Source organism: Filicampus tigris, chromosome 12, assembly GCF_054856515.1.
Source record: "Filicampus tigris isolate MCC_2025a chromosome 12, RoL_Ftig_1.0, whole genome shotgun sequence".
NCBI lineage: Eukaryota > Metazoa > Chordata > Actinopteri > Syngnathiformes > Syngnathidae > Filicampus > Filicampus tigris.
The window spans coordinates 20786909-20802919 of record NC_141228.1 but is presented as its reverse complement, the minus strand read 5'-3'; the positions used below and the strand labels follow the sequence as shown (position 1 = coordinate 20802919).

At 45.6% G+C, this 16011-nt stretch overlaps 1 protein-coding gene across 2 annotated transcripts in view; it reads right to left on the bottom strand.

The window, feature by feature from the left end:
• lingo3a (leucine rich repeat and Ig domain containing 3a) overlaps positions 1 to 16011 on the bottom strand; it is a 61128-nt gene that overhangs the window by 5281 nt on the left and 39836 nt on the right. The window lies entirely within an intron of this gene.

Here is a 16011-nt window from a genome sequence, read left to right as displayed (position 1 = left end):
CACGCGTAGCATGATCTTTATGTCGGTTCCTGGTCTGCGCAAGATGATGCAAGGCACGGACGGGAGCCATTGCGGTGCATTATTTTAGGGTTTTGTTTGTCCGGACGTTTGTGAGTGAGCAGGCGACTTTGGGGTTCATGGAGAATAACATTTGGCGTTTGGACTACATGGACATGACTTGGATTTACCTTCTGGAGTCAGTGGGGGAAAAAAATGCTTGGATGCGCTGATGTTTTTTGGTTTCAGTTTGTCTTTATGTTTCTTTCTTTAATGAGGAAGTCAACCCAAACATATTTTTTTTTCAAGAATATGTTCCCAGCAGGCCCACTAGTTGAAACACGGCATTCTGATTCATTTTGCATTTGTGGAATATAAATTGCACTCATTTTTAGACATCTCTGGGGGCGGCCATTTTGTCACTTCTGTCGACTGAAAATGACATCGCAACTGCTCACAACGACCAATCACGGCTGACCAGTTTTCTGAATCTGAGCCGTGAATGGTCGTTGTGAGCAGCTGTGATGTCATTTTCAGTCGACAGAAGACAAAATGGCCGCCCCCAGAGATGGCTAAAAACGGGTGGATTAACTCTTATTCCACAAACGCAATATTTATCAGAATACCCCGTTTCAACTAGTGGGCCTGCATAGAAGAAATTCTTGAAAAAAAAAAAAACACGTATGGGTTGACTTGCCACTTTAACTGCTTAAAACACTTGATATGACCGACGCAGCACACCACACACAAGATCTCCACCGACAATCGCAAGTCTCCTCCTCCAAAACCAGATGCCTATCGTAGTACCAAGCCTGACCTGTAGGAGGCAGCATGGAGCCACATGACATTCACATGGCCAGAAAATACAAAGAAAAAGAATGATTGCCAAAAAAAAAAAAAAAACAAAGAAGAATGTTGGCTAATCTTACCTGGCGAAAGACCGATTTCAGGTCACAATCAATCCAAGTCTGAAATCGGGCTTTTGCACAGACAAATGTATCCATCTGCATTTTATCCAAGTCGGCCTCAACGTCTCACATACATTTGATCTTAATCCTGATTACATGTAGCGATCGCAACACTCGCTTTGGTACCCCACAAACGGACCTATCAGAGCACAGGAGTGATGTCGGCCGTTTACGCCTTGCAAATAAAATAGCGAAAGGGCAAAAGGCCACTGATCAAAGCGTGTCAGGCTTGATAGATCGCAGCTAGCGCACTAAACTCTTCCGTTTATATCCTCTGGACAGTGCATTGACATTTGCACATCCTTTTATATGTACAACCCTACCTCCCAAAATACCAGCAGAGACACTTTGAAAAGAGACACTTTGACATGAACAGCAAAAAGAAGCTAATGGCAAACGGAATAGACATTCGAGGAACACACAGCTTTTGGGCTCCATTTTCTTTCAATTATTTTCAACTGAAATCGATAATGCCAATTTCGAACCTGTAAAAAGTCCCGGCCTGCCTTATTAATAAGCACATTTCCACATGAGAGAGCTTGGTCAAAGGGTGCCCGGGGCCCAGTCCCAGCAGAGGACGCAGCGGTTGACACATTAGGTTACATCGGCGGTCACTCAAATTCCGGCGACGGAGTGACACGCCCAAAGCGTCGGTGGTTTTGTACATGGAGCTCGTCGGTAAAATGGAGGGACAAAAAAAAAAAAAAACAAGTTCATCCAACGCTCTACGTCGGAAAACTGTGTTGGGGATTTAATTGCGCAATGTGCATTGACATCATCACATTCTTGAAAAAAATATGTTTGGGTTGACTTTGGCTTTAAGGGCATCCGTATGAGACATGCTAAAACTACCATGGAGGACATATTTACCGTATTTACTTCGACACGTGGAAGGCAACAAAACAAAAGTGGACACCAGAGGTGGGCATTCTGCGCGGGTGACGGACCGGTCCATCACGTCCGTCATTGACCGACGCCCGTTTCGCCGACGAGTGACGGGACACCTTTTAAAAAGCGACAAAAGTGGGTTTTCATCCGTCAGTGCAGTCGTCACAAACCGCGTCCATCGGGGACGGATAGGTGGACCAATCGGAAAAAAGAAAATCTAAAACAGCTGGGATCACAAATTTATAACTAAACCAGCAAGATGACGAGAGCGAGCTGTGACGCCGGTAAAATCTTATAACTTCCTCCCGACTTTCCATTTTTTGCGCAAATCATTATGTGCGAGACAAACGCGGGTCATATTCCGTCCTAACATCACAATAATTACCTGTGACATTTTTTTCTCCGATATTTCCCCCCCCCCCCCCCGCTGTATTATTACTTCTGCTTCATCTAACCTTTGCTTCGACGCGAGGCAGCCAGCCGACATTTGTTTTGGGAGCAAAATCTCGGCCGCCTAATAAGAGTCTGACATTCGCCTGCTTGTAATAACGTGATGAACTTTGATGATGGCGGGCTTCTCTGAAACTAAAGGCCCCATTACCCACAATGCCGTGCCCCCCCCCCTTTCCCCTACTGCACCACGCTTATCAAATGTCTCCGGTTTCCCCGTCGTCTTCCAAGAGCATATGCGGTAACGGTGGCTCATTAATGAGCTGAGCGACCCCGGCGTGGGGTCAGACGGCATGTGTGGGAGGTGCGCGGCGCAGGGGGACCCGGTGCCCGAGGACAACCTGCACACAACACCGACTGTCCGCATGTTTGAAGAAGAACACCGCGTGTTGCCACGTCTGAGAGCTAATGAACAAACACATTTATTTTTGAAAAAAAAAAAAAAGGAATCGACAGCTATTTTATATACGACCGATGTTGTCATGGCGACGTGCTCGCCCGCGCCCGTTGTTCACCGTCGACGCCGCAATCACAGAATGCCGTATGTCATTTTATGCTGCGGCGGTGACACTTTTGAGGGGAAAATAAGACGGCAATTAGTCCAGTTACTTTGAAACGGGTGTTCAAAATAAACTTGGATAATGAGCCACATGCTGCTTCACCATGCGTCCCCGCCGCGTGGCAGCCGTACATCTGCTACATTTCCATTACAGTCACATTCTCTGTCTCTCCGTCTCGCGCCACAAGCACAAACGCACGCTCCGAGCTACGCTCACGCACTTTCTCTCTCACACACACGCAATTCCACACTTGCGAAGCTTATGGCACTCCACTCTCACACTCACGTGTACACACACGCGCACTCCACTCTCCATCACTCCCACTTCCTCACACAAATACACGCTCAGGCTCCACGTACCCCACTGAACACTCTCACATCTTCAAACAACATATACCAGCCCAGATGCTACACACAATCTCTCTCTCTCACACACACACACACACACACCAACTTTACACTAAAATACATACGACTTGCACTGCACACAATCACTCTCACACAATCCCTCTCTCACATAATCTCTCTCACTGTCTCACACTCTCACAACCACCAACTTTACACTACAATACACACCACTTTCACTGCACACAATCACTCTCACAGTATCCCTCTCTCACATAATTTCTCTCACTGTCTTACACTCTCACAACCACCAACTTTACACTACAATACACACCACTTTCACTGCACACAATCACTCTCACACAATCCCTCTCCCAGCTAATCTCTCTCGGTGCCTCACACTCTCACAACCACCAACTTTACACTAAAATACACACCACTTTCACTGCACACAATCACTCTCACAGAATCCCTCTCTCTCATAATTTCTCTCACTGTCTCACACTCTCACAACCACCAACTTTACACTACAATACACACCATTTTCACTGCACACAGTCACTCTCACACAATCCCTCACTGTCTCACACTCTCACAGCCACCAACTGTACACTAAAATACACCCGACATTCATTGCACAAAATCACTCTCACGCCGTCTCACTCACTCTCACTCTCTCATTCGCACTCTGTCTCTCTCACTCTCTCTCCCTCAATACACACAACAGTTTCAGTCCAGACACACACACTCACATGATAAAAAACACATTTTACATCAGATTCAGACACTTCCTCTCAAATACACACACACACATAATCACTCTCTCGCTTTCCAATCCAGACACGCCACAATCTCTCTCACAGTCAAAAAACACATACAAATGCACAAGTACTCTCACATAATAGACACCACACACACATTGCCTCTCTCTCTCTCTCTCTCTCTCTCTCTCTCTCACCCTGTGTCTTCCTCTATCACTGTCACTCTCCCATACTCCAAATTAGCCACACACCCCGTGCAATCTCGCGCACATGCGCACGCCCGCACGCACGCATAGCCCGCCTGCATCTGTGCGCCGTCACCACCTGAACGTCTTGGCCGCCGACCACCTGCCAGCCCACCTGCTGTTCATTTGTTCTTCACAGATTTTCCCCTCTTCTATATATTGTCCCTCTCTCATTTCACAGTCGTGTTTGCCAAACAGCTTAAAGGCGCAGCGGCAGAGAGTTGACTTTAGCAGCTCACGTTGTTCGCTGCTTTTAGGGCTGTTTACCTGCAACATGTGCGCGCAAAAAAACCGTGGCGACAGACAGATGGCGGCGTGGGCTTTTTCACACATTTTCAGGGCTATTATGTGAATTGAACTGAATTCCCTCCCAGCTGTACTTCGCCTCACCGACCACAATATTAGGGAGGCCTGCGCCGTCGAATGTGAGCCAACACGAGAGCTGAACCAAAACAAAGTTAGAACAACAACCAGAAAATAACAACGCTTGGTTTTGTTTGACACCTAGGCTTGCAACAAAAAACGATTTTGAGTCGGAAAGATCGGCTTGGATTCGGATGAACTGAATCAAATCGTGACATCCTTGTATCGAATTGAATCGTAATTCCAATGGATGGAACCGTACCGTTACGTTTTAAAATCCTTCCATCCTTCAATTATATCGTAACCCGTGTATCGAGAATCGTATCGGATCAATACCACTGATGAGAATCGAAAACGATCCAGATTGTGGTTTGCGTGTTTGTTTCACAGTTCGGTGTTTGAATCTCAGCTTCCGGCCACCCTGTGTGTAGTTTGCCAGTCGAGCCAATCGAGATCTATCGACGGGATCTTATCATATTGTGAATCTGCCTTGCGGCTGCTTGCGTATTTGAAAGACTAATAAAAAAAAAATTGAAAAAAGAAAGACGGTTAACTGGGATGTCATCGCAGGGTGTAATTAGACCGTACATTTTTACAGCCTTCATCAAAGTGTCCTTTTGACCGCCATACAGTATTCAAATGAGCAGCGCGCTCATTAGCATACAGCCTCAGCATCGGCGCCGACTGCCGAATGATCAGGCTGATTTACCTTCCCTGCAAAACGGGTGAGGTTTCAGATTTTTTTTTTTTAAATGACAAACCATCCATGACTTTTCGCATCCCAATCCAGATGGCAAAGTGGCCCTTTTTTTTTTTTTTTTTTAACCGCAGCCGCCATCACCATTCAAACGCTTGCACTGAAGGATTGAGAGAGACTGAGAGGGAGGGAGGGAGGGAGGAGTATCCTTCAAGTACGACTTGAACAGCAACAGAGAGACACGTTTAGACAGTCGAGTGGGCAGTCAAAGTGAAGGGGCAGGGAGGGGTGGGGGGTGGGGGGGGGGGGTTCGCCTTTCCTGCCTCCACCCACAGCGCATCATTTATTTGCATCTCAACATGTGCTCCAGCCTCCACATCCTCTGCATACAAGTGAACACATTCGGCTCAAACACAGTCCTCGGCAGATCCTCGCCATTATCGGCGGTTTGTGTTTGACAAGGGGGGGAAAAGGGGGGGGGGGGGCACCTATGCTAAATGGGACACCAAACACGTCCTTGTGCTGGGAATTGGCACACACACACACTGCCCATCCACAGCAGAGTCAAGTCACACAAGCGGGAATTGTTATCTGATTTCTATTTTTCTGGCAAGGAAACAACAACAACAACAAAAACAAGACCCCCCCCCCCCCCCGCCCAACTGAAACAATATTTCAGGCTGAATTGTTGACATGAAATATGACTCTTTACGATACTGCACTATGTTGTAAATTACGCTGTTCCACGCATTTTGACGAATTTTTTTTTTTGGGGGGGAGGGGGGAAGGGAATCAGAGATGTTTTGTAGCTGCATTATGTGCGCTGATTCCGAATCTGCCCATTTTTTTTCTCGCGCACATCTGGTTTTCATAACAATAATAACGTAATTATACGCAATATACTTTGAATTAAGGGCGATTTTATTTCGGAAACGTTATAACTATAAATCACATGGTAAAATCCGCATTGCGCAAGCGCTTATAGGTCAAACTTAACAAAAACGTTGTCGAAAGTATGTCAAAAACCTGAAAAAAAAGTAGATTTGAAAAAAATATATACATTTAGGGACAAATAAAGCAATATCTGATAAAAATGTGCTGTTGACCAGTCTTATTTGGATTGTTATGTCTAAAACTATAGACAGCAAGTTTATATTTACAACGACTTATTTCCGAAGACGGGCGCCCTCGTAGGTTACCGTAACAACTATGAACAAATTGCGTTTGAAATGGGACATTTTTTCTTTTGTTTTTAATGCGACACTGCAAAAACAATCCAAGGCATACAAATTCCATTTTAGTTCCTCATGAGCAAATGAAATATTTTATTACATGGGGGGGGGGAAGCAATCTACCAAAATAGGCATTTTTAGACAGGCCTGCTGCTCTTGAAAGAGTTGAACCCACCAACATTATGGTTAATAATTCATAACGTACATTTCAGGCTGTAGTGGTTTTAAAAGATTTACTTGTCTTAGAAAAAAAAAATACATAATGTGTAATATTTAATGAGTCAGGAAAGCTCCAGCTCTTCTTCCGGATCGCGCGCGTGTACCTAATGTGGCGCGTGATGCTCGGCTTGGGTTTCTCCGTCACACACACGACGCATTTTCCGTCCACATTGGCACTGTAGAGTCAAATAAACTCCCAGATTGGACCGCGCTATTTGGCCAGCGAGTGCATAGCGCTCGCTCGAGGGTCTGATGAGAGTGCCGGGCTGCGAACGACGCTGCAGGTGCACGACGCGGCTGACAAATGAGCGGGAAGCCTACTCGGGAGTGTGCGTAGGTGTTGGCGAGAGGAAAAAAAAAAAAAAAAAAAAAGGCTCCGAGGCCGAGGCGCAACACGTTCTGGGGCTCTTCAAATGGCCGCTCTCACACTGCGCTCTCGCATGCCCACTCGTCGCCACACTCCACGACTACTGTGCTGGGTGTGCGTGCGTGTGCGTGTGCGTGTTATGTGCTGACGAATCCCTGAGAGGAACACAGTAGTCCTTTGCGTGGAGGGAAGCTATTGCCTGTGTCCATCAATCTGCGAGGCCCTGTAGGCCACTGACAAGACTACATACACACACACGCGCGCGCGCGCACACACACACACGATCACAAACTGACTGGTATTAAAGCCGACTACGTCTTTGCCTTCCTGCTTGGAAATGGCGGGGATGGAAAATGGACGATTGTGTGGTATTGTGTGGAAATGAGCCGCCCTTTTTTTCCCCTTGAAGTTAATGGCAATGTTGTGTTTACTTTTTTTTTTAATTTATTTTTTTATTTTAATCATTTTCATGTGTTTATATATTCCATCAATGAATCAAACAATACCGCGGTGGGGAGGCGCCAAGAGCCATCAACAAGGGTGAGCAAACATTAACGTGTTTGTTATACTACGAATAGTACCTTGTTGTACCTCCTTTTGCCGATGGGGAAGCTCCGTTAGCGGGTAAAGCCGTGCAGTGTCAGGCAGTGTGACGAATGGCAGAAAAATTACGATGCAGTTTTCCTGACAGTAATTGGTTTCCCATCCTATGGTTATTTTCATATTAAGAACCCGACTGATTGGGGCATTGTAAATAGATGAATATGAAACAGCGCACCTAAAGGTCCCAAGTGGCCTTTTCATTATTATAATGGATCCTCGAAATGACTCCGGTGTCCAATACGCAACGCACGAGAGTGAAACCAGAGGACACAAAGGGGTGACTACCAACGTGTCCTGACAAGCGGCCATGAATTTTTAATTGGAGGCAACTGTTGCGCTAAAGCCTCCGACCAGCGCCGGTTCAATAATGTAAACACAACAACAACGCCACGTAAACAAACATTCGAGCTTTCAATATGATAATGATCAGGCCATCATTTGGAAAAATGAACTCATTCAATGCCATTGACGTATCTGTTCGTCTTTTCACAGTCCAGCCATTCAATCCCAGGAATTTATTTCGATTTTTTTTCAATTTTTTTTCAAACTTCCTGGTAAAAGAGGGTCTGAAAAGGCCTGGCAGTGAATGAGTTAACTGCTGGAACACACTGCCCCAAATTGAAATGAGATCACCCAAAACACCGGTGACGGATCGATCCGCAAATGTCTGACAATGTTAGATTATTCCCTTGAAAAAAAAAAAAAAAAAAAAAAAAAAAAAAAAAAAAAAAGAGAAATATTTACATGACTGGGGAACGCCGTGAACTGTCGGTCATTTTTTTTCCTGCAGGAAGAGATTGTACATAGCAGAAAGGAGTGTTTCGAAGCATCACTGTATTCCTTTTAGCAGACATTATTGACTACATCAACATCGGGTGCAAACGTTCCTATAGAACCCCGTCGCTCCGAGCAAAGTCACTGCGAGTTAACACGAAGGAGGCGAGGCGGGCGCGGGGCGAGCGCGAGACAAAGCTCGACGGCGCTTCGCTGAAGGAGCGCCGGGCGTCAGCGTAACACACGCTGACACCAAGGACACACAGAAACCTTTTGCACTCTGCGTCGTCGTCGTCCAGGATGACCTCACACAGCTGACTTTTATCAGCGTCCCCGTTTGTAGCACTAATACACTACAACGCCCCATCGACTGAGGACTATTACACGGCCGGTGGATTTAATTGTGGCGGGAGTTTTTATTTTAAGACCCCCCCGGGAGACGTGAGAGATTTCAGTGAGCTGACTAAGAGGAATTAAAAGTCCGCTCCTTCATCATAGGTAACATTTACCTGTTAAAAAAATGGACGCGCACAAAATGGACGCAACATACCCGCTGGCAGAGGTGAGTGGAGCAGCTAAGGCAAGGCAAAGGCAACGTTATCTTTATCGAGGGCATTTCGTACTCAAGACAACTCAGTGCGCTTCGCACAACTTCTAAAAGCATTTACAAACACAGCCGCTGAAGACATTCAAAGGCCAAGAGAACAAACTTGGCTACTCAAAATGACTAAAAGAACATGCGCTGATAACATTTAAACGCATTTACAAACAAAAGATTTGAGAGACATTCAAAAGCAAAGGAAAGAAATAAAAAGTAGCTAGTAGTGAAATTGATTTTGAAAAAGAGAACATGAACTAAAAAGCGATGAGGACAGCAATTAAAAGTTAAACGACCATCATTTTTATTCTTTATACTCTATTCTTTGTTTTTTTTTACACTATGCACAACTCTCATTTATTGTGCAATACTCTAATTGTAACATTTTTATGCTTTATAAAACATTTATGTCTGAATATTGGGGGGCTTGGAACGGATTAGGGCATTTACATGGAAAGCGCGTCTCTACTTACAACATTTTCTACTTAAGAAATGTCTTCTAGAACCAATTATTTTCGTAAGTAGAAGTATCACTGTACTTGAATCAAAGAAATGTTTTTTTTTTTTACCTGGATTTAAAAGCATTCATACTTCACTACAGCACTGCAGCACTGTCACTTAAGAGTATTTTTTCCTCTGTACTATGTACAGGCCGAAATGAGTGTTCCTCATATTTTTTATGTAGATGTAGGTTGGTGTGTATACACATGTGTATATACACATGTTACTGCGTATATCTACATAGGTTTGATTCTAAATGTTTGCCGTCAATGTTATACATTAATGGCCACATTATGCCGCCGCCCCTGTGTGACCTATATCTTTGCTACTGTAACAACGAAAATTTCCCCACTGTGGGATCAATAAAGGCATTCTTATCTTATCTTATCTTGGGGCTGCCTTCACTTCTGCTGGCAGCTTATCCCATTTTTGCGCAGCAAAACATCGAAATGCCGCTTCACCGTGTTTGCTTTGAAACCTGGGCTCCAACTGACCAAAGTTTGCAGACCTCAGAGCCCTCCTCGGTTTCAATTCAATACGCATTTCCTCGATGTATTCAGGACGAACTCTTCCCTGATTTATAGACCCGTAGCAGAATTTAAAAAAATCGATTCGACAGCTGACCGGGAGCCAGTGTGTAAAGCCTTTCGGATGTTCGTATATCTTTGTTTCTCAAGCCACCTCGTGATCACCAACAAAGTTGTACAAAATAGTTTACAGTCATTTAAAACCCACACACACAGTCGCGATTTGCACTCGACTTGCAGGGAAGCTGTTTATGAAAATGGTCTTGGTCACACACAATGTCAACAACATCAGCTGGCATCCTCACTCCTTTCTTGTCCTTTCCGCACACTCAAGGTTGAGCATCATAAGCCCGAGAGCGCGCTCTAATCCTTCTTGAGGCCTGCAGGCGCTCGCTGTCCTTTCTAGTTGGCTTTATTAACACCATGCTTGTCCTTTTCTACTTTCCTCTGGCTGCCTGTAACTAAGCGGCTGCCAATTAGAAGCAGTTATCAAGGGACAACAATGGCGCAAGACAGGGCAACTTTCTCTTGCTTCTGAAAGAAATACAGCGCAGGCACAATTTGTTCCTTGACGTGGGAGGAATTCATTCCAGAGTCCAACTGTTGCCATCATAAAAGCTGAATTAGCCGAACACGTGAAGGTAAAATTGGAACTGCAGAAGCTGCCCAGTCAGTGTGAGCCACCTGCACAATGAACAGGTTCGTTGACGACATGCCGTTTCCTGCTAATAAGTGCAGCGTGAAAGGCCGTCAACACAATTCATTTTTCATGTTCAAAATGATTATGAAATCAAATCATCCACCAACGTGATGTGTTCAAACATACGCGGCACCGGATCACAAGTGGCCAGCAGTTTGGTAGAGGCTAGCACGAGAAGCTAATGTAGCGTTCTGCGATGCATCAGGACTCTTGAGTTTTCTATGGCCAAACAGCACAAACAGATGGGACTCAAAACGCTCAACGAACGGCAAGTTGAAACATCCCAAAATAAAAGCGGGCTAAACAAGGCTTTAAGTGGAAAGTCAACGCAAACATTTTTTGTTCAAGTTCAATGTTCTATGCAAGCCCACTAGTTGAAACAGGGCATTCTGATAAATTGGAACTAGTGTTAATCGTTTTTAGCCATCTCCGGGGGCGGCCATTTTGTCTTCTGTCGACTGAAAATGACATCGCAACTGCTCACAACGACCAATCACGGCTCAGATTTAGAAAACAGGTCAGCCGTGATTGATTGTTGTGAACAGTTGCGATGTCATTTTAAGTGGACAAAAGACAAAATGGCCGCCCCCAGACATGGCTAAAAATGAGTGCATTAAACTTATTCCACAAACGCAAAATTAATCAGAATGCCCTGTTTCAACTAGTGGGCCCGCTGCGGACATATTCTTGAAAAAAATATGTTTGGGTTGACTTCCACTTTCAGAAGAGAAGCAACACTTCTGCTCATTCATCCACACGACGGCGTGCGAAACACTCGCCACATCTGGACAAAAATATCACAGTAAAGTTGTTTCGACTTTTCTTCAATAGTGTTTCCAAACCTTTGTTGACCCGAGGCGCACATTTACGTCGGAAAATCTCACGGAAACCCATCCCACACACGTCAAACAAAAAAGGTCGATCGAGCTAAGCGATCCTGAACAGCCGTGTTGAAAATGAACGAACGGATTCCTACCAGCGCCTGAGCATTGTTTAGAAGAAGAACCGCGCGTCTGTTCTGACTTCACACACTCAGTTCCTCGGTAATTCCTTCCTCAACCCTCTTATATGATTGCCTAGCGTCAAGTTTCAGGCGCTAATCTAAATAAGACCGCCAGAGGTCCCGCGAGGGAGCGGGCCCCGGAAAGTTCGCCGAGGGAGCGTGCGTAGCCGTGCGCAAATTGAAAGTAATCCTGTGGCGTCGCTCGCTCGCTCGCTCGCCGCGCTGCCCGAGTGGCATCCATCCATAATTCATGGCTCCGCGGCGGCGAGGTGGAGAAAGTTGCGCGCGTGTAATAAAGCGGCACTGATGGAATCGCTGAAGGTCCCAGGTGTGGGGGCGGGGGGGGGGGGGGGCGGGGGCCTCCGTTAAACGAGGCCGGCAGACTATTTCGCGCGGTGACAACCGGCGATCGGCCGACAGCCATCGTCAAGTCAAACCGACGGACAGACAGGAAGGCAAGGCAGGGATGAGGCCAAGAAAACACCACGCCATCAATTTACTACCGCCAAAACGATTATTCACTCACAACTCGGTAGGACGGAATTACATTGCCGGCATCTGTTTTCTTGATCAGTGTTTCCCCACCCTGAGCCAAGTCATTTATTTTATATTAGACCAATCTCACAACGCACCAACAAACATGTCGCAAGAAGTACATACGGGGGTGTCCCAAAAGTCACTATAAATACGCTTCCTTTTTTCCATTCCATTTCTGGTGTCATCCGGACAGACGTGAGGCTATCGGCATTTCACAGCTGAGGCTTTTCGAGTTTAAACAAGCATAGCAATGCCTTGCCCACGGCTCGCCGATTGACAATGAAGCCGCGTAGCAAAATTGCCCCCTCGCAGTTGGGTTTTTTTTTTTTTTTTTCCAGTTCCGTGACTGCGGTTTAGCACGGAGAAGCTGTACGGCAGTCGGTCACACAGCCACAGCTAGACGATGAGCGAAAAAAAAAAAAAAAAAAAAAAAAAAAATCACTATTATTTGGATTGAGATTCAAAAATCACAGTTATTAAAACCATGATTTCAAAACGTAGTATTTATTCAACTACTAAAATTCAATGACTCAAAACTGTCATCATAGTCTCGTTGAACGCCATCCTTGAACAATATTCTTTTCGTCAAGTACAAAATGACCTCGTCAACATTTTTTGCTTCGTACTCTGATTTACGCTGCATCTCTTCCGGAAGACCTCGGTGCTGCGTGGAAGGCACACAGCTGTAAATTTGGACTTGCCACCATCTACTGTACAAAAAAAAAAAAAAAAAAAAAAAAAATCCATGATTCCGGGATCAGTCAATATGAAGACTTTGATGGTGCTGGTCAGCATCCAGCCAGAGTGAGGTGGTGAAATTGAGGGGCGGGGGGGGGGGGGGTGAAGATGCATGGGGAGGTGCAAGGTGAAATGTAGGAGAAGGCAATTTGAAGGGCGCGAGACTGGCTGGCAGGCGGACAAAAAAGCCATAGCAGGAGTTGTGTTACGGACGAGGCTGAGAACATCTTTACCCGTCAAGCTCTCTGCCAGCATAATGCTTAGACTTGAGCTCAAATGTCGCAGCTTGGAATCGGACATGAAAGCCCCCCCCATGAACAGATATGTGAAATTCGATGCGGGCTCCCATCATCCGTAACATGACGCCCTTTAACCTCGTCCAGCAAAGGCCGACTCTCTAAACAGCAGGCTCACCAATCGCGCACAGCCAAAGAAGCGACATTTTAGTTCCGTGCCGTTGTGGGCGATATTTCACACATCGGTGCAATCAACATTGCGAACACTCTCAAAACAGTTGGGTTCAAAATAACGCAATTCTGGGTAGAATATGGGCCGATCCGCTAATTGATTTGAACCACATTCTTGCGTTGTTTTGTACAAAACTACCGATTTTTGGAGTTGTTTTCTGGAATAAAAACCCAGAAAGTTGTGTCAAATCGACCCAAGTAGCGCATCGGTCCATTTTTGACCCCAAATTGTGTTATTTTTAACCCAACTGTTTTTCGAGTGAAGCACCCAAGAGTTGTCCGTCTCCGCAACAAACTGGCGAAATTTTACAGGGGAGAGCACGGAATGCGGTACGCAATTTCTACCGACTCGCACGGCGGCCGCCGTCACGCCCGGGCTGAACGTCTCGTGATCACGATGTTCCAAATAACCTTTGGGTGGCGAACCGCATGCTGCTTCACCATGTCGCAAGGCAAAGGAGACCTGTTCGCACATCGAGGGACTTACAGTAAGTCAACAAGAAAAGTATTTCTTCACAACTGCAAAGGGATCCCGAGAGTTGAAAAAGCACAGAAAATGGTTTCACATGAAAAGTCTCCCAAATACTGACAAGACTTTGCACATTAGAGCTCCTGGGATGCTGCCTTGAGGTGGAAAACAACATCCACAAGTGTCCCCAGCCAATAATTATCCCGTTTAACACACACGCCGCCAGCACGGGTTGCAGGATTAGCGCATAACGACGCCCTGATGAAATGTGTCCGGGTCCGTCCGTCTTTCAGAGTCTGCTGTCCATATTTTTTTCGCTGGCCTACTTCAGCGCCCCGCCCTCCTAATCCTGTGCCGACGGGAGCTGCCAAGGTCGCCCGGCCCGGCTTCCCATCACGCTTTGCTCACTTTTAATCTTGTTGCTGCTGAGATCGGAAGCGGCGAATTAGGGATGACCGGCAATTTGGGCTGGAATACATGCGACTCATTACAGAGCAGAGCCGGGACGGGGAGCGCAAAATCAAATTGGCTTATTTTGTGCCGGGGGTACATCCAACACGACCGCGACTGACCGTAGATGCATTTCCACGACCGTTTATGATTTCGTCTATCAGGTATTAGACACGGTAGAGGAACTATCCGAAATGTCCGCTTTGAAAAAGATTGAAGTGTTCAATCCACAGCATGTTGATTGTATTGATGTCGCAAAACAATATGGATGAAAATAACAATATTTGTATCATTGTATCCATTTTCTAGAGCATTTGGCCTTATACTGGTTAGGCCTGATTATGGCTATGTGTGAAAATTGTTGAATAAGGCGATTAAAGCAGTTGAGGCAGCTTTTGACTTCTTTGCACAGGTTTATAATAGTTGACCGTTTTTTGGAGCCGGCCGGGGAATATTTCATATTATCTTCTGATAGTTGTACAATGCTAAAATGCACCGTGACGTGAATGATGCTGACTCATCACATGGTTCAAGTTGAATGTTAGTGTTTTATTTTTTGACGGCGTTCCTCATTCACTTCACCAATGAAATCATTTTTCCTCATAATCGCGACGTACACGTACAACCGATTACAACATATCGTTGCTGTCCTGTGAAAAACACATGTCCATTATTTTTATATTATTTTTTTTCCCGTAAATGGAGTTACCGCGTTACAGACATCCCATTAACGTGATTTTTTTTTTTTTTTTTTTTTTAAATGACAAAATCTTTTTATAACGTACGTACATTTATATACACACTCTGTTTCAGGGCATGGTGCCTAAAGTTGTCCGACATCCAACACGTCGCCAATTTCTCTCCCTCATAATCAACTCGACGAGCCGGGATTGACCCTCTATTCTTTATCTTCGACTCAAAAGCTGTGCTGATCCAAAGCGATGCAATGCTGCCATCCACCGGGATTTTTTTTAGTCATCACAGTTGTTTGCAAACTTGAATTTCACAGGCAAGCTGGGCGACATTCTCTTCAACGCCTACCCGTTAAAAAACATACCTGATGAATGTATGTATACACCGATGTCAGGAAATGCTTGGTCCACATCAGTGAAAGGGTTAAATTCACACCCCAGCAAAATGTTTGACCAACAAGGAGACCTCATTAAAAAGTTGTTGCTTTGCTGCCCGTTCCACTCTGGTCAAGTTTTGAAATTCAGGAATGTTAATTTCAGAGCGTTGATTAGAGGATGTATCGCTAGGCAAATAAAGGCCACATGACCAACGCGGAGAAAGACCACAGCCGCTGCCGACGCCTCACGAAGCGTCACATCCGGGGGTGCTCGCCACTCACGGCGTAATCGTCATCGAGGCATTTTGGCTGCTTGAGTAATGAGCGGATGTTTGTCTGGAAAGTGGAAATGTTTTCAGAGCTACCAGACAGCATCGGCGCCGCGTCTTCGGAGAGATGAGCTCAAGCAACGAGCGGCTTCGTCGTCTTCCAAGTGGGTTAAAAGCCACGGGGCGATGACCTTTGACATGGCAGGTCACGACAC